We start from the raw sequence: 24,799 nt of genomic DNA on the forward strand, positions 1-24,799 counted from the left end.
TGTGTTCCTGAGGAAGGTTTTGATTCTCTTCAGTGTTGAGAAGCACCTTTCAGATTCAGCTGTAGTCATAGGAGTTGTGATGATGATCTTCAGCAGAGCCACAGTCTCTGAGAAGGTGTCCTGAAGATTGTTTCTCATGAAAAGGTGGTATGGAGCCACAGCACCAGTGCAGCTCTTGAACTCATCATTGCTGTAGATGAGGGCCAGTTCAGTTTTCAACTTTTCTTTGCTCAGAAGAGGGTAAGCCTCCATGGTGGTATTCAGTGCTGCTTCAGGGAACTGGCTGTTTACTGTTGGAATCTGTCTGCTTGTAGCAGTGTAGCACTGATCAGATGTTTGGTGAAGGAGAACCTCTCTTTTGCATGGCCCAAGATGGTGTCACAAACCTAAAAAATTAATTCACCAATTTAATACAATATGGAGATGAAGTTAAGTCAGTTTTATTCAAACAAATTATTTTTTGAATTATGTGTTCACTTAATTTAAGGGACAATGCAAATTAACATAGCACCTCCAATAAAAGTAGACTTAATTATACATGGCCTATTCTAAGATGTCTTCCCCACTTTTCTCCACAATACACCACTATGCACCACTATGATTAAAAACATTGTAAAAGACCAACACCACACATTTAGCTTCTATCTCACCTCTGTAGCTACCCTCTGAAGATCACCTGGGCCTAGTGTCCGGCGTTTCTTGGCCAGCTCAGATACACTGCCACTATGTTCTCCACAGAAAGTAGGGAGGGAATCTCTGAACAGAACCAGAAGAGAAAAGTTGAGCTTTAGTTTCCAGGTAAAACAACAAGAAATGTCAAGTTCAAGCATGACAGAGGTTAACACAATATCAGAAATATTAAACAGCACAAAATACGTATTAATTTACCTGATACTTTGTGTGTTGTCTGTGAACTGCTGCATGATTCTCTGGACAAAGACTGAGTCGATGGTCCGTTTCTGGAGCTGGCTGTACAGAATGTCCACATGAGGCATGATGTGATGGAACAGTTTCAGGAAGAAGCTGAAAGTGTCATCCTCCAGTAGTCTCACAAACCCTCCAGCTTCTCTTACAGTGGTGGGATCAAACTCTCCTGAGTCCCTGATGGTCTCAAAACACTGGATCAGGTCATCTTTGTGCTCAAACACAGTGCTCACAGCCCGGATGCCTTACTGTGCTTACTCTTGGGAGTCTGTGTGCAACCACTTTATCAAGCACACAGGTTCACTTGGGAGATTTTGAGAAAAAGCTAGAGAATCCGGCCAGGTCAGAGAAGAACTGACTAACCTTTGAGATATGAGATGTGACCTGCTGCATAATGAGGTTGAGTTGGTGAGCGTAGCAGTGAACATAGTATGCATTCACATACACATCTTGTACCTTCTTCTGCACACCACCTGTGGCTCCTCATGACACTTGCACCATCATATGCCTAGGAAATGAGCTTGCTCTTCTGGTCATCAGGGAGAATGGAGCTCAACCTATCCAGAAGTGCTGTGGCAATGGAGTCAGCTGTGGCACTGTGGAGAGGTATGAACTCAAAAAGCCTCTCTTGCACATAATGGGCTTTGTCAATGTAACGGATCACAAGTACCAGCTGATGTTGAGTTGAGATATCCATTCTTTCGTCAGCCTGAATGGAGACAAAGTCTGCACTCCTGACTTCTTCAATGATGCACTCTCTCAAAACTGAGAGCATGCAGTCAAATAGTTCATTCTGTACAGTCTTTGACGTTCCCTTAAATACAGTAGCTGTCTGCAGGTGCTCATGTAGAACTGCATCTAGTGATGCTACAATGTCCACCAGTCCTCTAAAAATGCCAGGATTTTCTGAGCTTTCACTTTCATCATGTCCACGCAGGACTAGCTCAAATGCACCACAGAACTTGACACAGTCTATTATTTTAGACAGGATGTGCCTGTTTTGTCAACCTCCTCATTATGCTTACGGATCCCTATCCTGTAACCTTCATCAAGCTGAGCAGAAATGTTAATTTTCCCAAACATGGCTAGTCGCAGTGCATTTTGCATGTGGATCCCAGTTTGTTCGTGCTTCTTTGCTTTTTCTGAAAAGTGCTTTAAATCAGTCATACCTGTCTGAATCCATGCTGGGTCTGATCCGGGTGTTTGAAAAAGGAGGCAAGGAAAGCAGAATAAAGCATTAGCGTCGCTACATGCAGTTAGCCAAGCCTTCTTGCTAAACCAGGTCCTGGAAAATGACCGGGTGTCCTGTCTCCCTCTGTCTTTGGACTGCTGATTGATGGCAATATCTGGCTGATCAGGCCCAAGCTGTTTCACTTCAAGCTTCTCTTGAAATGTCCTCCTCTCAAATGGTTTTGTTATAAGTGATTTTACTGAATTACTCAATTTGTCGTTAGCCATTTCTTCTTCTTCTCCAACTCACTCTGGCGCACCTTGTCAGGGACGATAGTGACGTTATCCCGCAGCTTAGTCCGGGCAGGGATATGCAAATTCAGCTTTGGGCGCAGGAGAGCTCTGCCCCGAGAAGCTCCTATCTCTTGCATTGAAGACAAGCAACTGTGCATGTTCAACTTACAGCGAGAGTCTATGAGTAAAGATTTTTGCGCTCAGGGGAGGAAACACGTGACCAATAAGGAACTTTAAACAACGTAGATGAACACAACAAATTTACTCGCTAATTATATATTATTTATCTTGCTCATCTAAAAAAGATATACGTATATTTAGAAGTATTTTATTTAATTTTTTTTTTTTTTTTGTGGGGAGTGGTGAGTGGTGGGGCGGCGCCCTGGCGCCCTCTATTGGCCAGCCACCACTGCTATATAGGGCTGCATTACATAGCACACTACATAGTGACTCATTCTCTTGGCAATTCGGACAAGAAGCTATTTTTTCGTTGCCACAAACCACGTGACTACTGCCGTCACAACGGCAACCACAACCCACATCAAGATGTCATTCCAAATCCAATCCAAAGTTGTGTGTAAATATTTTTATTTTCCTTATGTTGTATTTTATTCTTTGTTTGCTTATAGATAATTTCGCAAAGCTCAATTTTTTTGCCTCCTTGCGCCATGTTGAGTTTCTGCCCGCAATGCATTGTGGTCTATATTGACCCTTCTAGTGACCATGGATGCTCACTACTTTTCAAGATGCATTGTGGGTAGTTTTGAGTAACCTACTTTTTTCTCTCTGTATATTCGGACACTCCGACAAAATGGCGTGACCCTTATATAGGGCACTATGTAGGGAGCAGGGTGCACATTCGGACACAGGGTTTCTCTTTAGTTGGTGCACAATCAGCTATGTCTTGTAAATCGATCTCTATGGCAACGTGCCCAGGCAAGCACACACACAGGCACCAGCATGCGTGCACCCCTTAAAACAGATCAGAACTTTACGCATAGGCAAACACGGCTCGAGTAACAGAGAAAAGAGAGAAACAGTAGTCCAGTAAAGTAATTTCGTTACCAATATTTTAAGTACAGTGCATTACTTTACTTCGTTGCCCAAAAAAGTAATATCGTCCCAACACTGTTAATCGTTATAACTAAAATTGGTTGGTGTTCTCATGGTGCACATTTTTACAATGGGTTTGTGATTTTCTAGTTTTAAAGGTCCCATATTATACACTTTATTCCCAATCTGAGACCATTCATTAATATCTAAATGAAATATTTCCGCCATGGTATGGACAAATCGACCCTCAGTTTGAGTGCAGCGGCTTCTCTTCACCTCCCTCTTTTTAGCAGCTTCAGAAATGTGCCGTTTATGGTGGGCGGAACCCTGGTGGAGCAGCTCAGCTGTTGGCTCCGCCCATCGCATCGCCCGTCATGAGGTGATTGACAGGTTAGGCCTTAGCGGTTACTAGACGCTGATTACAGCGTAGTGAAGGATAAACAAACGCCGGAACACCGGAACCCATTCCTGAAGCCCCCATTCCCGACCCAAACCGAAACGCACGGAGAACACAGCTAGCTACGCTCACCAATCTGATGCACAATGGCACCGGATACAAACAGTAGAAACAGTGACTTGGCTACATTTACAACAGTGCTAATATATTTTCAAGCTATCAGACTAATAAGGCCGAAACGATAAAATAACTGCCAGCTCTTACCTCTCCAGCTGTGTCACGGGCAGTTGGTATTGAACCTGGCTTCAGCTTCAAACGGTCGGCGAAGCCTGCTTTCCATGCCCCCATGTTGTGGAAACAGTCCTCTTTGAAATGCTGGCCACAGACATGCAAAACCTTTGGAAGTTTTCCGGGTACATTTCCTCCAAAAATAAAATTAATCCACTCAGTCCTCGTGGGTTCAGTGGATGGAAGTAAAAAAACGTTTTTGTGTTCATTTATGCAGCCACAAACAGAACAGTGCTTCTGTCGCTTAGCCATGTCCGCTAACGAGGGTTGCTGAAAAGGATAAACACTGGGCGCTAGGTGATTTTTAGAGGGCGTGCTTTGAGAGCTGGTAGGCGGGTCCATCGCTCTGTGGGGAGTGGTTATTGTCCCTTATGACGTCTTAACGTACACGCTTTCAAACTCGCTCACTTCAGCGTTTACTTCCCTAGAGGTGGAGCAGGGGGGAGAGACACATGCGGGGGGACCAGTATGACTGTTCCAAAACCATTAAAAAGTGAAATTTGCATAATATGGGACCTTTAAATGGCATTTGTAGATGCTCACAAATTGGCTGTTTTGATATTGACAAATGACGTCACCAACTCTCGAAAGTTCGTAATTACGGGACAACTGGATCGCACCATAGCCCCTTGACTCCTGTTGTTTGCAACGAACCACTTCTTTATTTTATTTCTTGTGTTCTAATTAATTAGTTTGATCTTTTATTTGTTTTATTTCTTCTTATTTACGTATTTATTTTATATTATTCATTTATTCTTCTTTGTATTTGTTAATTTAATATTTAATTATAGTTAATATTTTTTCTTTTAACTTATTCTCTTTTTTCTCAGCTTGATTATATCTGCATCATCACCTCCATGACCCTTTACAAAGTGTCTAAAAAGTTATGGGAGTTCAGCAGAAAATTTTATCTTCTATGGTTTTGGCATTCTATCGTGTTTCTGATTTATGTTGATGAATTACATCTCCTCTGCAGCCTGTATTGACATTTTGTTTTTAGTTCAGCCTCTGTGACACTCAATTGGAAGTCAAGGAGCTTTTTCCAGTCTTTCCAGTGACAAACTAATTCCCTATCCTTAAGAAACAAAAATTCCTTTATACATAATCAAGTCTACAACCTCTAACCATGACCTCAACCCAAACTAAACCATAAAAATTACATCTTCATTCTCAAATGGTGCTTTTCAACCTTTCAATTACTAGTCCCTACACACACTAACATAATGAAGTACACTCCCCAAGCAGCTGGATTTAACTTCCTCATTATGATTCTGCTATGCAATCTTCTGATAATCATTCAAAAGGGCCTGCTAGCCTTGCCCTTCAGACACAAACACAGAAACATGTGCAAACACTAACTCACACACAGTGAACCATGGTCTCATCTTGACAGAGAAAGGGAATTATTTTCATGGTTGCTCATAAAACAATAGGCTGTGCCAATATATAATTCACCTAAAGAACTTTAACATTATTCAGCCTGTACCTAAGCTTGTGTATATATATATATATATATATATATATGGAGAGCGAGAGAGATGTGTGTGTGTGTGTGTGTGTGTGTGTGTGTGTGTGTGTGTGTGTGTGTGTGTGTGTGTGTGTCACAGCCTCCTCTAAGGATGTTTGCACTTGAATAGTCATTAAAATGAATCTAAAGCACTTCTCTGTGCTTCCAGAGATTGTACAACACATGAATTCAGCAGCAACATACTGTTCTTGCTCCGGAAGCTCAGCTTTGACTCTCAGCCAGATTGATCTTTCAGAAAGAGCTTCCTGTTACCTAATAACTGAATCCTGATCAGTCCTGATGTTTAATGCACTTCCAAACACAAATATATATATTTATATATATAAAACCATATAACCATAGCTCTGCACCTAGTTGTTTACCATCTTAAAAATTGATTGCAGGTTACTTGTGTTGACGCGATACTATCACACAGTTGCTGCATATCCATGATGAAAAGCTGTTATATTGGGTAGAGATCTGGTGACTGTGGAGGCCATTTGAGTACAGTGAACTCATTGCAGTGTTGTTTTTGGCATGCATCTCAGTTGTAGTCTTAGTTTTAGCCTTCAGGAAGAAAATACTTAGTTAATACTAGTTTTAGTCATGTTTTAGTCATTTCTAAGTTTGATAGTTTTAGTCTAGTTTTGGTCGACGAAAACTCAAAAAGTTTTTAGTCTAGTTTTAGTCAAATAAAAAAGTATTAGTCTTTTAACATTAGGGTTAGGGTTACTTTAGGTCCATAATACGTATTAAAAAGTGGAATCAAGGTTAACAGGTTATAACAAATATTGCATTTCACAAAACAAGTTAACCTTAATGCTTTTGCATAATAACCAGATCCTTCACCAGACTGAAAGCTTTAGCTGAGACTTTCTCATCAACAGGAATGCAACGCTGCCGTGCTATACTGAACTGCTGTTGGGCGGAAACCTTTTATTTCTATATTTCAACTTTTTTCATGAATTGATGCCCTACTTCATCATACAAAAATGCCACACAAGAAAATAGCAGATCTATAAGTTTAACATACAGCAACACATTGTGAGCTTGTTGTTTGGTTATTTTCATTAATAATTACAAAATTAAAAGGAATGGTTTTAGACTTAGAAGGTTTCCCAACCAACAGCAAATATTTTCTGATCTACTTAGGGTTATGCATTACACAGATAAAGTGCCAACTGTGGAATCAATTACTCCAAAAAAGTAAAGCTCAACAACATCCTTACTTTGGTAACTGTGGCTTTATTTCTGAGAATTTTCTGAAGTGCAATACTCCACCCTGAACATATGCATGCCCAAAATATGAGCAATGGATGAGGAACACATGCTCAACTTGACCTGGTCTGCCAGTGAAATTATGATAGATTATAGCTAAAATATGTCCATATATCATTTCGTCGCATCTGACCACCAAACACCTTCATCAATGCTGCCACTGTGATTCATCTATGGATGAATGTACTGCTTGTCTGTGTGTACGCTGCACGTCAGGTGGTGGCCAAGGTGCAGCAGCATTGTTAACAGGCAGAAATGTCGTACATTTTTAATGTCAGCCCTTGAACATTTTGGTCTCGTCTCGTCTTGTCAATGAAATCTCACAAACGTCTAGTCATGTTTTCGTCATCAGAGAGCCATTTTTAGCTCATCACCGTCTCGTTATCGTCATGAAAAAAAGGTTTGTCAATGAAATAAATTCATCCTCGTCATCATTGACGAAAACAACACTGACTCATTGTCATGTTCAAGAAACCAGCTTGAGATAATTGGAACTTATGATGTATTATCTGGCCAGAAGCAGCCGTCAGAAGATGGTGCATTGTGGTCATAAGGGGATGGTGTCATGGTCAGCAACAATACTCCATAGGCTGTGGTGTTTAAATTATGCTTAATTGATCTAAAAGGCCTAAAATGTGTTAATATCTTCAACACTATTACACCACCACCACCTGCAGTTTGAACCATTGGTATAAGACAGGATGGATCCATGCCTTCATGTTTTTCCAAATTCTGAGCATACCATCTGAATGTGGAGCTGAAACTGAGACTCATCAGACCAAGTGACAGTTTTCAAATCTTTAATTGTCCAGGTTTGTTTGTCCTGTGATAATTATAGCCTCTGTAACCTGTTCTTAGCTGACAAGATGACAAGAGTGGCACCTGGTTTGGTGTTTTGCTGCTATAGCACATCTGCTTCACACTTTAATAGTTGGCTGGCATGTAGGTAGGTAATACAGACTATATATATATATATATATATATATATATATATATATATATATATATATATGACTCAACCAGACCCAACTGTGGCCCTATAGAAAGACACCAGCAGCCTTTTCTCCATGTTGGTTCTCCTGAGTACTTTGAGGAAGTAGAGCTTCTGACGAGCACTCCCTACTATAGCTGTGGTGTTTATTGATCAGACATGACGACCCGAAGAGGATACACATCCTGTTTATGTAAAGTGGGGCTTCCTGAAGTCCAGGATCTTGGTTTTACTAGCATTCAGACACAGGTAATTATCTGAGCACCAGACTGACCATTTGTTGACGTCATCCCTGTATTCCCACCACAGCTGTTTCATCGGCAAACTTAATGATTTTATGGGATGTGAGAACAGGGTAAATCTGGACTCATCAGACCACATGACCTTCTTTTGCTCCATAGTCCAAAATATATGGTCCCTAGCAAACTGAAGCCTCTTCCTCCAGTAAGCCTCACTAATAAGTGGTTTTCTTATGGCTACACAGCTTTTCAGTTGCAGTCCCTTAAGTTTCCTTCACATTGTTCATTTAAAAATGCTACTTTCACTATTAAACATAGTCCTGAGTTCTACTGTTTATTCTCCAATTTAATTTTGCCAAACTTTAAGTGATCACAGATCACCATCATTCAAGATGTTTTTGATGACTACCTCAATGATGATGATTCTCCACTATCCCTTCCAGTTTTTTATAATGCATCGGGCACTTCTTAATACAATTTTTGTAGTTCCTGCCATTTTCCTAGATGCTTTTTCTGCTCGATAAATGCCAATAATTTGACCCTTCTAACATCTTTCCCAGATGTTTTTTTAAAGATTGATCTCATCTCTTCATTAAGCTTAATACACAACATTGAGCCAAAAATGTAACCACAAATTGTTCAATTTGAATCATTTTAAGAACATCCAAGCGGCAACCTCCGCCGGTAAAATGTGAAGCCTATGCAGAAGTGCAAAAATTTGCAGTTCACCCCTCATCTGCTAGGGGCTGACTCCAAAACAGAGCAAATCCCCATAGAATCCCATGTTAAAAAGGTTAACTTCACAGTAGAAATAAAAATGTTTAAAGCCTGGTACAACTTTTTTTTTTTAGGATTAATAGGTCAAGTTTACATTCATGACAACTGTGAGGAGGGTGAATTTTTTTCTAACTCATCCGTTTGGATGTTATTTAATCTTATAATTTGTCATAATTAGAGGCGTGTCCTTTTGATTGACAGGTATCAAATATCTGCGGCAAAAAGGGAGAGTGTAGCACAACCGTGGTTTTTAGCCGGCTAACAACACGCCTTAGCTTTATCCCACCTATCTCCATTAGCTGGCTAGCTGCTGTTAGCTCCAGGTTAGCTTGGTAGCTCATAGCTACAGGTAGCTTGGAGTTTGTTGGGTGTCAACCATCCACCCCCATCTTCCCAGTCTCCCTCTAAGCTCCACCTCTTTGCACATTTTTGGATTTTCCGGGAATGACAACATACGTGACGCTGCCAAGATGGCAATGGTGGGAACCATCTAATGAGCTTCAGTTCAGCTCTTTAGAAATCTACGGGGGACGTCATGGAGGCTCCGTCCATCTTTTATATACAGTCTGTGGGATAGACATCAATTCATTAACTACAGCATGATTTCTTTCTTTTTCCAAAATCTTAGATTTTTTTTTTTATTATAGATTGGACTAATTTATTCATAAACACAAACTTCTTTCTGAAAGCCAGTATGGATTCAGATCACAAAGATCCACATCACTGGAAGTCCTGGAATTAATAGAAGAAATCACCAACTCCACTGACAAAAAGAAATTTGCAGATGGGGAGTTCATGGATGTTAAAAAAGCATTTGACACAAAAATCATGAAATTCTTTTTTTAAAAAAACTGGAGCTTTCAGGGGAGTGGTTTTATAGTGGATGAAAAGTTATTTAAGCAATAGGCAACAATTTGTGAAAAGAACTGACTTTCAGTCATCTTGCTTAGACATAGTTTGTGACGTCCCCAGGGGTCAGTACCAGGACCAAAACTCTTTATTTGATACACAACTGATATACTACATACAGTGTAAATAATACATTTGTTTTGTTTGCTGATGACACAACTGATTTGTCTGTGCAGGGGAGAACTTGCAACAGCTAATGGAGGAAATCACCTCGGAATTGAATAAATAAAGTGGTTATATATAAATAAACTGTAATTAAACTTGGACAAAACAAAGTTTATGTTTACTTTTGTCTAAATTATATAAAAGTATTTGAGTCCGTTGCAAAGCCAAATATTTCTTGATTATTAAAGCATTACATATTCTATATTGCTCATATATTTTACCATATTTGACCTACCCTGTGGAAGTTTGGGGCAACACCTACAAATTCTCACTCCGACCTCTGTGCACACTCCAGAAAAAAGCCATCAGGATGGTTCATCAGGCAGCTTTCAGGACCATACTAATGGGTTATTTAGAAACTCCTGCCTACTTAAATTCCCAGATCTGGCAGAATTTCAATTTGCTCTGTTAATGTACAAAACCAGGAACAACCAACTACCAGATAATATTCAGGAAATCTTCACTGGTAGAGAGAACTTGGTGGAGCTTGTTTAGCTGGTATCTTTAACAAGTTTCAAGACATCATATTCTTTGTTCTGGACTTAAATGTTTTCTCATGAGGTCTTCGTGCTGGTTCATCTTGTTGCTGAAATGTTCAAACAAGTTTGTTTTTTATCCAACAGAGCCATTCCGATTTGTGATACTGATGTTAAGGAAGATCAAAGACGGTAAGCGGCCTCATTTAACCATATTGATTTGTTTGCTGTTTCCTCCTGATCAAAAGCAGCATTTAGTTCACACACAGTCCACAGTTCACTGTGTGTTACATCACATCCTCAGTAAACAAAATGAACATGATGACTGATACAGGTCTTTGCTACAAATGAAAATGTATTTAAGATTCCTTTAACCCTTTTATTGAGGATACCTAAAATACTAATTAAACTGGATTTCTGTGCAGATTAATGTCCACACACTGTTAATTGATCATACACACACTAACATCTGGTTTATTGATTTTCTGTGTGTGTCTCTGTAGCAGAGAGACGTGCACTCCACTGATGGAGCACACAGCTTCAAGTCTTAGCAGGTCCTTTTTCCTGGATAAGGACATCTACACACACAGTTGCACACATAGAAACATACAAGCTGATAAATGTTTCAGCATCCCTTCATCCTCTGCAGATGTTTCATGGACATTATGAGATGCCAAAACTCAAATAATGCCCTCCTACATCTTCAGGCCCTCAGTACGTTGAAGAGAGTCTCTGTGGAAGCTCCAGAATTTAAAGATGCTGGAAACAAAGTGAGTCAGCAGAATTTTTATGAATAAATGTTCTCTTATCTGCAGAGTTTACATTTGTGCATGAATTTAAATCAGTGTTTTTCTGTGCATTCAGGATGCCAATGAATTCCTGACAGCCATCCTAGATCAGATGAGGGGGCTTGGATGTACCTCTGCATCAGATGGCAGCCATTGTGGGAGGAAGCTACACCTGCTCCATAGCCAGAAACTTTATGTACAAAATGCATAACACCAGGACATGTAAAAAGTAAAACCACATAGAAGCACAAACAGTAACCCAGACCTGAAAACACATTTCTTTGATTCATGTGTGGACTGTGTTGTCTACTCTGTTCTCAAACCGTCCTGTCATCATGGCTTGCTGTACCCCACATCCAGCACAAAACCTTTTCTGATCATGAATATTTATGTGTATCACCCTTCAGTGTGCAGATGTGTTTCCCAGTCCATCACAAAGGAGAAATTTACCAGTCTCTCTCTGGACCTGATTCCTGCACTATCTGGGCAGCAGCTGTTCCAGATAGTGATCTGGTTGAAAGTGGCTATTGTCCCTTTCGAGGCCCTGTACGCAGTGCATATAAAGATATCAAGACTACTGCGCTAGGCAGGTCATGGCATGCTTTTGTTAGCATGCTTGAACAGCGCACTAAACTCTTCGGTCGGGTGAGTACATCATTGTCACAATTGTCTAGATTGCTACAGACCTCCAAACTTCACGTGGCCTTCATATCTGCTTCAGACCAGCATGAAAAGAGCTTCATGGATTGGGTTTCCATGTCCAAGCACCTGCATCCAAACCATAAATTCTGTCCTCCCACCCTCCCTGGACCCCTTCCAGTTTGCATATTAGTCCAACCCCCCGAGTGACGATGCCAACTCCATTGCCCTCCATACAGCCCTTACACATCTGGACACAAAAGACTCTTATGTCAGAATGTTGTTCATAGACTTCATTTCAGCATTCAACACATTCATCCCCCGACAGCTCATTCTGAAACTAGATCAGCTGAGAATTAACAACTCTCTGTGCAACTGGACTGGACTTCCTGACTGGGAGACCACAGGCGGTTTGGGTTGGCAGGAACACATCCAGCATCACCACACTGAACACGGGAGCCCCTCAAGGATGTCCTCCTCTTCACTCTGCTGACCCATGACTGCACACCGTCGCACAGCTGCAACCTCCTCATCAAGTTTGTAGATGACATGACTGTGGTGATCATCAGCAACAACGATGACAGATTACAGGAGCGAGGTAAACCGCCTGGCCTTGTGGTGAACACAACAATCTCTCTCTCTGAACATGGAGAAGATGAAGGAGATTGTTTTGAGGCAAAGTTTAGTCAGAATACTGTTTTAAAATTATTTCTGATTTTTCAATGGCAACAAATAGAACTGTTGTTCTCTCTGGTCAAACTGGCCTGGTCTTATTTGACAGTTTTATAAAGCATAACATATAAAATTATCACAAACTTTCATATTACACCTTTTACTCAACTTGTTTCAAACACATTACAACAATTTAACATTGATTTTTGTCATGTATCATTAAAACAGAGACCTTATTTATGTGAAATTATACCAGTTATGGAGTAAATAAAATTGCATAAATTTTGCATAATTTTGCCTTTAGTTATGATCATAAGAACATATGACAGACTGGTATATGCCAAATATATTGTCAAAATCATGTTTTGAAACTATTTTTATATTTATAAATGGCAGCACATAGTCACACCTGTTTTCCTTCCAGGTCTGTGTAATTCTACTGTGTAGCAGATTCCATCGCCTTCAAAATAAAGATTGGAACCTTTGTTTAATTGTGACTGAATTAAACAATCTCTGAGGATTTTCTCTCCTTACAGACTAACAGTTTCACTCCCAAAGTGGGGGTCTGACTCAAATTTATGACTTGGGTTTCCAGCTCCACAGGTCAACAAAGGTCGACTCTCCCCAACATGGACTGGGAAGGACTTCATTAGGTTATTTACGAGACCTGGGAAATTTCTGAACTTTAATCTTCTGCAACATAAATTTGCTCTTTAGTTAACAACCAAAGGATCCCAGATGCAACTCTTCATCCCAATGTCCACTTTGAAACTGTTTCTTACTAAACTTGTGTTTTTCTTCAACTGATAAGCGGAAACCCCCTTTAACAGAACACCTGGACACACCAAGAAACGTTTATCTTAACATTCCAGAGAGTAATAAAGTGTTTTAATGTTTCTTTGTGTCCCAGCAAGAGGAGACAAAGACTTTGTGTGAAGAGTAAAAGATCATACTTTCACTAGCCAACAATGTTCATTTAAATAGATACATATATATATGTGTGTTTTATCTTGATACCATGCGCATGCATATGATCATTATAATTTTGTACAAGGTTTAATCAACAAGCTTGATTAATTGGTGACCTGAAACTTTATTACTGTGTTTGTGTGAGATATAACCTTTTTACTATTTTTCTTGTCTTTTCGATGATTAACTGATGGATTTTAATAATGTCTCATTTAAGGCTTTAGTAACTTGGATATATGGATATATTCACAAAATGTTTAATTTGATAACTCTTTACAAAATGATCAGGCCAGCCCCTCTGGATCTGCTATCTGAACCAAAACCAGCCCCCAAGACTGTTATTGGTCAAGATAATGGTCCTATCCTTTCAATGGGGTGGGTCTTCAAAACTAACACTTTTAGGAACTCAGAACAAAGAGTTTAGTTAGTTCCGTTCGTTCTCCGCCTCTTCCCCCTTCCTTTTGGCTCCTCTCCTCCTCCATGGCCCTCGCCGCTTCAAGTGGACTTCAAGTTCCATCCTCTCCAGACATGGCTTTCTTCCAGAGTTAGGACACTTGGTCTGAACGCCAGAGAGAAAGAGAGAGATGCAGTTATGTGAAGGACATCACTACCGATACTAAAGTTTGTGCCTGCATACCAGATGCATGATTGACAATTTTTGGCTCTTTTTGGACTCCGTAGTTCATTCCTTTTTTCCAGCTAATACTTCGCTTTTCTTGAGCTTTTATCTTTTGGACTTTTAATATAGATCCTAAATAGATCCTACAGAGTTTCTTCTTTTTTGGACTGACCTAAAGCTGGACCTTTTCAGCTTTGCCATATCACAGCAAGTCATTCACTGTCCATCATCGATACCACCAGCCGAGCCGCGGGAGAGTCCGCAGCCGCAGAGCTGCCTGATCCAAACCTTCGGACCACTACGTGACGCATCTTCTGGCCTTCTGGAAGTCGCTCGGGATCCAAACCACCTGCGCCAACTTCCTCACTAGCCATCAGAGTCACCACAACGGTCGTAAGTCGGCTCGATCCAAACAGAACCGGACGAGTCCTGCTCGGATCAATTCTCTGCTTTTTCTGCTCAAGAATGGTTGGTTGTCTGACAGTGACCTTAGCAGTTCTACATCTTAGTTAAACTTCCAGTTTAAACAGATGAGATTCAGTTTTCCCCTTTTTCCTTTTAGGATTTAGAGATCTTTTTCAGTCCTGAACCTTAGTTTAATTAACACCACAGGTTAATTAACTTTTGTTCATTTCTTGCATACATTTCATTCCTTCTGACACATTGAAATAAGATTTTGGTTTGAACTCCATATTCTGCATTTACCAATGTTTGATTCATTTTCCCATGCGAAGTACTTTGTATATATTTCCTTTTCATTTATGCATGATTAGTTTAGTAATAAATATTCCATATTTATCCTAAACTGGTCTGGTTATTGTGAACTTCTCCTTTGAACCATGTTATGGGTCCCTTCGACGTAAGAATTCACGTTATTAGCGTCCCGAGACTGATTGATTGATAACTGATTGATTTCTAGCTTGAATTAATTAATTTATTAAATTAATTGATTTAGTTCTCTAATGGTGTCCACACAGCCATTGGATTAGGATCAAGCTATCTGTGTGGTGGTGCCCCACGAGAAAATTCATAACAATTCCAAGAAATTATTAAAATTAATAATTTTATTAAACATCTTTAATGTTTAATGACGCTTAACGCTACAACTGCATATAAAGCAAGTATAAAATGGTCACATTTTTCTGTGTCACATATATTTATTTAAGTTCATTCCGATTTATTAACAGTTATTTTATACCTCTAACACTTATATTCTTTTTATGCTTAATTTCATAACAAATCTAATTTAAATAATATAATAAAATGTTTTGGAATACAGGACACATAAATTATTAGTTATTTTGGATAATGATGACTGATATATGTCAAAAATGAGCATGTCCAGATCAGAACTGTCTGATGCAAATGTATAAATAGTTTTTCTCCAAAACTGTTTATACTTATTTAGAAAAATCAACAAAGAACCTGTGTGTATGTATGTGTCTGCGTGTGTGTGTGCTTGTGTGTAGGTGTGTGCGTGTTGCGCTATGTAGGCCGATCAGAGGTTGAGACGATCAAATTACATACCTGTAAATTTGAAGTTGTGTGTACATCTGCATTAGAGATCACTGTAACTGTGTGTTTGTTTATGTGTGGGTGTAAATGCAAATTGTGGTGATAGACAATGAGGGACGAAATGGGGACTTACTGGTGAAGACACAAGATGGCCACTGCTGTTGTGGGAACAAGGATGCCAGAAGATGGCTGTGGTAACCACTGAACATGTACTTTGTCTATGTTGCCATATGTGTTACCATTTGTAAACAACACATGTGATACAGTAGAGCAAAATAATAATGTTCAAGGCTCCTTCTTTTGTCTACATTAGTTAAAAAGAAAATGGTTATGAGTGTTGGAATTCCAAAGGTGACTGGTTAGACGAAGGAGATGTGAGTCTAGCATGCAAGAGCACTTCTCATAACTTGTCTATTCAACAACCCAAAACTCAAAAGAAAAGTAAATAAAAACCATAAATGACTGCTAATCATTTACAGTTAAGCTGACCATGCATAGCTATACTATACAAAAAAAAGGGTGTTATAGTGTGATGTCTGTCACTAGAGACAACCTTTGCACGCACATGCATGATTTTGTTTTGTAAGTGTTCCCAGTCTGTTAAAGGAGTCGTCACCCAGCACCCAGCACTTTTTCAAGTTAAAACATGTGTATTGGTGTTGGATTGAAATGTTAACTTCCCTGAAAGCCTTTCTTTTAAAGACTGTCAAGTTTTTCTGTCTAGGCCCTTTGTTCACAGCAGAACTGCAAACAAGGGTAAACTCACGCAAACGTGCGATTGTAATTTGCTCCTGTGATTTGGTCATCACAGGAGGCTATTTGAATAAGCCAGCCCCTCTTCCACCCCTAAAGTCATGCTTTAGGCATGTAATGATATAATGATATAAAATCATGCTGACACAGCTAATGCTAATGCTAACGCTAATGCTAAGGGACAAGCCCAAAAGTTTAAGCCCCTGCAATGTACAAATGAGCAGGAGCAGGTCCAAGATGGCGCTGTGAACGGTCATGTTTCTGAGAGCAGCTTTCAAAATGAACTTTTATATTCGCAGCCGGCTTATGAACGCCTTTAAATAGAAAAAAAAAAAGGAAAATCGCTGGGAAGTCGGATAAAACGGGAGTCGATGCTAGCAACGTTAACGCCCTCATTGACAATTGCCACGACTACACTGCTAGCATGGAGACACCAAGACTTTCTGTGATGGACGAAGACGATTTCCCCTCCCTGCCCGCTACCCCAGAGAAACCCCCCTCTAAAAAAGGTAAAAATGAGGAAGCCAGCACAGACATTGTTGCTACGTTGTCGAAGCTTATCAATAGCCGATCAGACGAGCTAAAATCCATGATTCAAGATAACATGATGCAGATCACATCTCTGAAAGGACATGTGGAAACTCTCTGCAACCAAATGAGTGAGGTGAAGGGGAAAGTCTCTCAGCTCGAACTCACTCTAGATGCGGAAAAGAAACACATAAGTTTGTTGGAGTCATGCATCACTGATATGGAAAGATACTCCCGACGATGGAACCTGAAGCTACACGGCATACCAGAGCGCAAAGAAGAGAAGGATACACGTAAGGAAGTGACCCGAATCTGCCAAACGCTGTTACCTTTGGATAAAGGAAAACTCCCTAATCTTGTTGATACCGTGCATCGTGTTGGAGAGAAAAGACGCAATGGCACCAGAAGCATCATAATACAATTTTCCTCCAGAGCAGCAATTTGGGCAACAGCCAAAAAGTCTTCCTACCTGCGAGACAACAGCCTCCGTTTTACAGAGGATCTCTGCAAAGCTGACAGAGAAACCAGAATGAAGCTTTGGCCCTTGGTGGATGAAGCCCGGAAAGCTGGTAACGCAGCTTATTTTGTGGGCGGTCGTGCCTTCATTGAAAAAAAGGAAATTCCTCTTCCAGACTGAGATATTATGTGAAAGATATTATTTGCTTCTCACTATTATGTGCACTGTTATAGGAAATTAATATACAATTTGTTAAGAGTTAATTTACTTTAATATAAGCCACCTGCGAACCTTGCTTTTCTGGTTGAAAAAAACAAACAAAAAAAAAAGTGGGGTGAAGTGCTCTGCCACGTAATTATTTGTAAACATTTTGTTGTAAATGTGCTTCTTTCACCATCTCGGTATCTTCACTCTCAGGGTCGGAGTCTGGTTCAAACATAAATGGGTGAATTCTGTAAGCTGCTGCTCGGTCAGGTTCGCTCGCCATCACTAAGCTGTTGATGTTTTGGAGTCGGAAGCACTGTGCATGCAGCAGGGGGGGTAATTGGCCTAGGGAAGTGGTATGATGCATCTCTCACAGACAGGAGCAAGATTTCTAGGACAGAGAAACAGGCAGATGATTGGCTGAGAAAGATCTTGAGGTCAGGATTACCAGGAAAGTTCAAGGCCTGGCTCTTCTAGCATGGTCTACTACAAAGACTGATGTGGCTACTGACAATCTACGAAGTGCTGAGAGCAGTGGAGGGAGTCCAGAAGCAAGTGATCATCATCGCAGTGGAGTAAAGGTGATCCAAGGCAGAGGAGGACAAAGAGGGATCTGTCAAAAGGGAAGATCACCTGGCCTGAACTCTGGAGGTTGGAGCCCTTTTGCATCTCGCTCATGCTCTGTGCAATGTACAACACCCTTCCATCACCAACAAACCCCCACAGATGGGAAATGAGGGAGGACCCTCTGTGCAGGCTGTGTAGTGGGAGAGGAACCATGGCGCACATACTGGAGGGATGCAAAATTGCTCTTGTTGGCTCTGGAGTAGGAGGGAGGAGTTGCACTGGGGGCCAGGAGATGATGGGCATTCACTGGCCATCTCTGCTGGACCCACCAACTGGAGGCCGTTATGGTTTAGGGTTGAAATGCTCAGTGAAAGTTGGACACCACCTGAAGACATCTCCTGGCTGAAACTGACAGTCATGCAGATGACTGAAGCATGTAGCATTAAAAGATGTATTCAACAGATGAAAGGGGGAAGACAGTTAAGGAAGAGGCGGGCAAGTGTCGGAAAATTTCCCATATTTTTAAATCAGCCGCAGCAGCAACATCACTGTTTAATAAATGAGTCATGGGGAGATAAGGTTGGTGTTTTACAAGCTGCAAACTTTTATCCTATTAAACTTTAACATAATATGATGAGCACTTGTTGAGATTCTCCATGATTCTTTTAACGTAGCTGTAATAATGACCCTGGTACTACTTGCTGTAACAATGATCTTGATACTATTTGTTGTTGCTGTGGTTTGTTGCTGTACTGTTACATCTCTCGTCAGCCCAAAATTTAAAGCTTCTGATTATTCCAACCTAGGGGTCCTATATGGGATTTAATGATATCATTGATAAAATGACAGGTGAATATTTCAGTACTGATGCTGCACAGCTAAACTTGTCTGTACACATAGGCTACTGTCCACATCTGTCCTTGTCCAACTTAGAAACAGCTGTAAATAGTCCCAATAAGGAACATTTTATTAGTCCAGATTAAACTCTAACAAGGAAACTTTGTAACTTCATAAGTTTGTTAGTGGGTTTATCTCGATGGAAATAACGTGATTGCAGCATTTTATGCTTGTTGGCTTATTTCACGGCATGATTTGGAGTGTCCTGCTGGAGCAAACATGATAAAGTTTGGGAACCCCTCTTGTCGCCGCACAGTCGCTTAACAGTCTAAGTTGAGTTGACTTTTTATTTTCTAAAGTAAATTGAATCATATCAGGTGAAGTTGCTGTTGACCACTTCATCTTTTTATTAATATTGATTTTAACATATTATATTTATGGTAAACTGTCATCTCAACTATTTTTTGACAAATTGACACAAGCACATTTCAGATTAACATAATATGATATGAATAACAGAGATGACTGTTGTATTGAGACTTTTTATGAGAGTAGGAGAGAGAAAAGCTCTGGACTGGTGGCTTATAATTGTTGATTACTATGTGTGATTATACTGAATGTGTGTGTGAATGGGTGAATGTGATGTATGATGTAAAGCTCTTTGGGTATCATTCCAGGTACAGTAAAGCGCTATATAAATATGGACCATTTACCATTAGCCTGTGTGTGTACTTGCATGTGAGTATATATGTGCAGTATATGAATTGAAACAGCCTGGGTGAGTGTATGTGTACTTTTTGTCCCCTGGTATTAGGTCAGAAGCACTGAAACATGACTATTATGTGTATTTTAAGAATATAGTCCATTGTAATGTTTAAAAGGGTAGTCTAATAATTAGCTAAAAATCACATCTATGTTTATGTATGTATGTTATGTATGTAATATGTATATGTACATAGATTAATATCGTATTACACTCTGAAGCATAGGAATATCATTCTGTATCATGTAAAGAAGAATCTGAATAAATAAATATGGTATGAAAGCACATGACAGTTGAGTAAAGTGTAAGGGAATTTACCAGATAGAATAGAATAGAAATACTTTATTAATCCCTTTGGAGAGTCTTCAGGGAAATTTGGGTATGATGAGTAACCATTTAAACTATTTTAAATATGCAGCATCCAAATTATTGTTGATCACACAGCCTCTTTTGCCAAAGGCCTTTCAAACCAGCTACGTGTAATAAGCTGGAGCAAGCAGAGGAGTGAAAGTACTTGGGGAGTGGATCAGCTCAAAGTCTCTTTAATCACATAATCTTTAATAGAGCAGCTCTTGTTAGCTGGTTCTGGCCCCAAAGGAGAAGTCCGTGCTGCCTCTGCTCCTGCCTTTTAGAATCACATCAGCATGCATGGGCACAGTCATTGACAACAACACAAACATTTTATGTTTACACACACACACACAGATGCTGGAGGCTACTAAAATTAGTGAAGTAACAGCTAACAAACCCCAGCTGCATACTAGATCTAAAGAGAAGAGTTTGATTTAACTGAATTATTTGAACAGCTTGAGGACATGTTTTCTGTTGTTTCTCTCTTCTCCCATTACTGTTAATTACTGTCTCTTTCTCCATTGAAAACGTTAAACACAATACTATCTCTCCATCATAGCTAATCTAACTGTCCAGTCATCAGACCAAAGTCATGCTTCATTCTTGTTTAATTTCTGCAGCTTTCCTGCAGTCAGCGCTGCATCATTCATCTCACTGATGAGGACCTCCATCAGCCAATAGCTGACAGCAGATTTCCTCAGATGCATTATTCATTTAGAGACTGAGTTTAAGTGAAAAACAGCAAAGCAGCAAAGACCTGCTAGGAGAGGGACTTCTGGCAACACAAACTGATTTAAAGTAATTTATACTTATAAAAAGGCAAATTCACACAAAAACTTTCAATTACTGCAAAAAAAAAAAAAAAAAAAAAAAAATTGAACTGGGGAAAGGAAAGGGAAATGCTGCCGCCCCACAACTCAACCTGGGATAAACAAACAAACAAAAGAAAAAAAAGGGTGGGTGGATATTAGCTATGAACTGAGACACACACACACACAAAATGAAGGTTTTAGTGAGTAAAACTTTAATTCTGTACCACAGTTAATTTTGTTAAATTATCAAAAAGATATTAAACACATTTAAATATGAAGCTGTTAAAAATTACATGCCGCAAACACAAAAATAAGTGTCTATGCCTTGTGGTTATTTCACGTATTTCTGTGGAATCAGGTAATTCAGAGAAGTGGGACAAAATATGTTAAAGCTGAAGTCCAGTGATTGAAAGGGTAAAAAATGTTCATACATCAGCTGTGAAAGGATCGTAGCACATTTTATATGCTATTCCAAAATACGGGAACAGGCTTCTTCGTGTTCACATGACCAGACATTTAGGGTGATCTAAAGTTGTCAAACTCAGTGACCTCCTGCTCTCTGGCTTTGCCATTCACTCATCAACTCAACCACTTCCACCTGATGGTGCCACCTGCCAATTACCTCATCAGTGTCCCTATATAACCTGTTTCACTCCATAGTTTCCAGATTGTCTTTCCGCCTGTTTCTGGCCTTGCTTTTCATCTCAGCCCTGTTCAATCTCTGGATCAACCTGAATCACGTCTGGAAGGGCAGGCATTCGCAGTAAGTCTCACCTGTTTTGAACAATGTCACATCATCCTGTTGTCACCTCCTGAACTTCTGTTCACTCACCAGTACTGTCATTATGAATATAAAAATGTGTCAAAATGAACAAACTTGTAGATTTGATGTGAAAACTTGTAGAATACAATGTGAGAAGTTGCTCATCAAAAATCTGAACTTGTATGTCAAAATTTTCTGCTTTAAAGAAAACTCACACACACATAAACTGAATTTGAAGTTACATAGAAAAAATAGTCCATAAGACAAATTATCTTCCATAGTTTACTTGTAATTAAATTTTTTTTCAAGTGTTAATTTTGCTTTACAACCTCAACTTAACAATTACAACTTCCTGAATCTGCTGCTCCAAGTCACAAATGTGCTCTCGCGAGTCACAGCGTGATAAAACTGTGGCCTGACTTTTGGCTGGAGAAAATGATAAAGCTTGTTCTTTATTTCCAACTCATTGTGTTGCTTTTTGGTCCACAGCCTCCCCGTTACAAAAGCATACAATGAGAGCAGTCTAAGTCAATTAATGAGGGAGGGGGTACCGACACATGTGAAGCAGAGGGAGCCTGACCATTTCCTTACGAAGGATGTCCATATATGATGAGTAAGGAGTAAGAACATGTTGGAATTTAGCAATCCAAATGGTTTGTTTTATATATAAGATTATTAAACCCCTTGAATTCACAGCTTACTTACAAATTATTACATTCACAAATTTTTGTCAGTTATATGCTTTTTTTTTTTTTTTTTTTTCATTCAGATTATTAAAATGAAAACATATTGTAAAAACATCCACTCATGTTCTATAGCTACCGCCAACATGAGTGTTCAACCTATGAAATATGTAATTAAATTACGTGTGGATTATGGATTTTTAGAATTTCAGCCAGGGCATCTGCTCTCTACCCAGTGTTTGATGCCTTCTTTCTGAATAAGGTCTTAAGTCGAGGAAGATGGACTGAAGCTGGATCTCTGCATACAACTACACTGAAATAACAGGAGGACAGTACAGCAACAACAGTTCAATTTGAAGAATCTCACACATATTTATAAAGCAGCAAATAGCCGCCAAAAGAGTAAGAATCATTTTTTTTACTTTAAAGAGTCAGCTGACCTAGATTACTGATCTAGATTAGGTCCATGAGCTCGTTCACTGTTTGGCAGGACATCACTATGGTCTGTTGGAGCAGGGGAAATGTGGTCTCATCATCTTTCTAATGAGGGGCAGGTTCTTTTCAGTCTTGACTTCTGACTGCGTGAGGCTTGCGGTATCCTTGGGGAAAGTTGGGTAGGAAGGTGACTTCTGCTCGCTTGGGTCTTTTAATGTTGGAATGTGAAGGTTCATTTTCAGGATTACTTCTACTTTTTCCAGCATTAACCTCGTTACATCCAGCCTGTCATCTTATTCCTGTAATTGTCCATCTTAAACTTGATGCTGTTTTTTCATCCATTGTATCCAGTCTCAGATCCTGAGATGTTTGGTACAAGAGCCTCAGCTACGGTGGCCAACAGGTACAAACGCACTGCAAATACAAACCAGCGCTGCATAAACAAAAACGACTGCAAGAAGAAAATGCTGCAAATTCACTGACACAACGAAGTGCTCTGGGTTTCTAGGGCCCGCGGTGCGTTTTCACCCAAGAGACAGCAACGGTGGGAAGTTTGAGCAGAGCACAGGAAACGACATCAAGGTACGTATTTTTATCTATTACATTTGGCCTCAATCTTGTACTATATTAGAAAAGATCCACTGTTATAAGTTATTGACGTAAGCATAGTAAAAACTTTTGGTAATGTAGTTTCTGTCCCTATGCTCTGCTCAAACTTCCCACCAATTCTGTTCTTCTCATCATTGTCTGTCTCTTGGGTGAAAATGCACCGTGGGCCCTAGAAACCTTGAGGGCCTTTCTGTGTGGAGTTTGCATGTTTCCCCATGTATGCGTGGGTTCTTTCCAGGTACTCCTCCCAACATGTTGCAAGCAATAGTAACTTTAAACTTTACATGCATGTCCAAAAACATGCATGTTAGGTTAATTGATGACTCTAAATTTTCCGTAGGAGTGAGTGTGAGTGTTTGTCCCCTTTGTGTTGGCCCTGCGATGGACTGGTGACCTGTCCAGGGTGTACCCTGCCTCTCACCTGATAATGCTGGGATAGGCTCCAGCTTACCTGGCACCCATGAGAGAGAGAGAGAGAGAGAGAGAGAGAGAGAGAGAGAGAGAGAGAGAGAGAGAGAGAGAGAGAGAGAGAGAGAGAGAGAGAGAGAGAGAGAGAGAGAGAGGAGAGAGAGAGAGAGAGAGAGAGAGAGAGAGAGAGAGAGAGAGAGAGAGAGAGAGAGAGAGAGAGAGAGAGAGAGAGAGAGAGAGAGAGAGAGAGAGAGAGAGAGAGAGAGAGAGAGAGAGAGAGAGAATTTTGTTTGGTAGTTAAATTGTTTAGCAGTTAACACATGTTTAAAAAATTTTAATGGAAGTTTGAACTAATCTTTAGATCAATCATCTTTTGTGGGAGCGCAAATAACTTAGGGTTGCCATATTTCAATAGCCTGCCTAAAACATTTTCTGGGACAAAAGAGAGAATAAAAAAAATTGTTGCAGATATTTGGAAGATCTTTCAAATAAATTACAAAATGGATTACCTGATATCTTTATCGCATCCCCAGTTATATTTCTTTACTCTGTCTTAACAACTTGATACTGGAACAGAGAGATGGAAAGGGATAAAGTGATTTAAAAACGCATCCAAAGCGTGTCAAATTATAAATATTTCCATTCATTTTTCCCTGTTGGTCTTTTCATTTGATCCTCAAAGTGTTAATACATCACCAGTCAAGAGCTACTAAAGCCATCAAACAAAATTAACATTTCTGTAAAAACTTGAAATTAACTGCATGGTCAAATCAACAATAATGCCATTTCTACCATTCCTCCATGCTACTTGACTTTGGTGCTGCTTCCCACCACCATTCGCGCACGGTTGCCACCTGTGTAAGTAAGAAGAGAAGCTATTGGCTGTCCTAAAAGTTGCTTGAAGTCGTCATAGAGGGGAATGTCATGGGAAAGGCAAAAATTGACGAAAAGACAACCAA

This window comes from Melanotaenia boesemani, chromosome 10 (genome assembly GCF_017639745.1).
Source record: "Melanotaenia boesemani isolate fMelBoe1 chromosome 10, fMelBoe1.pri, whole genome shotgun sequence".
NCBI classification, from domain to species: domain Eukaryota; kingdom Metazoa; phylum Chordata; class Actinopteri; order Atheriniformes; family Melanotaeniidae; genus Melanotaenia; species Melanotaenia boesemani.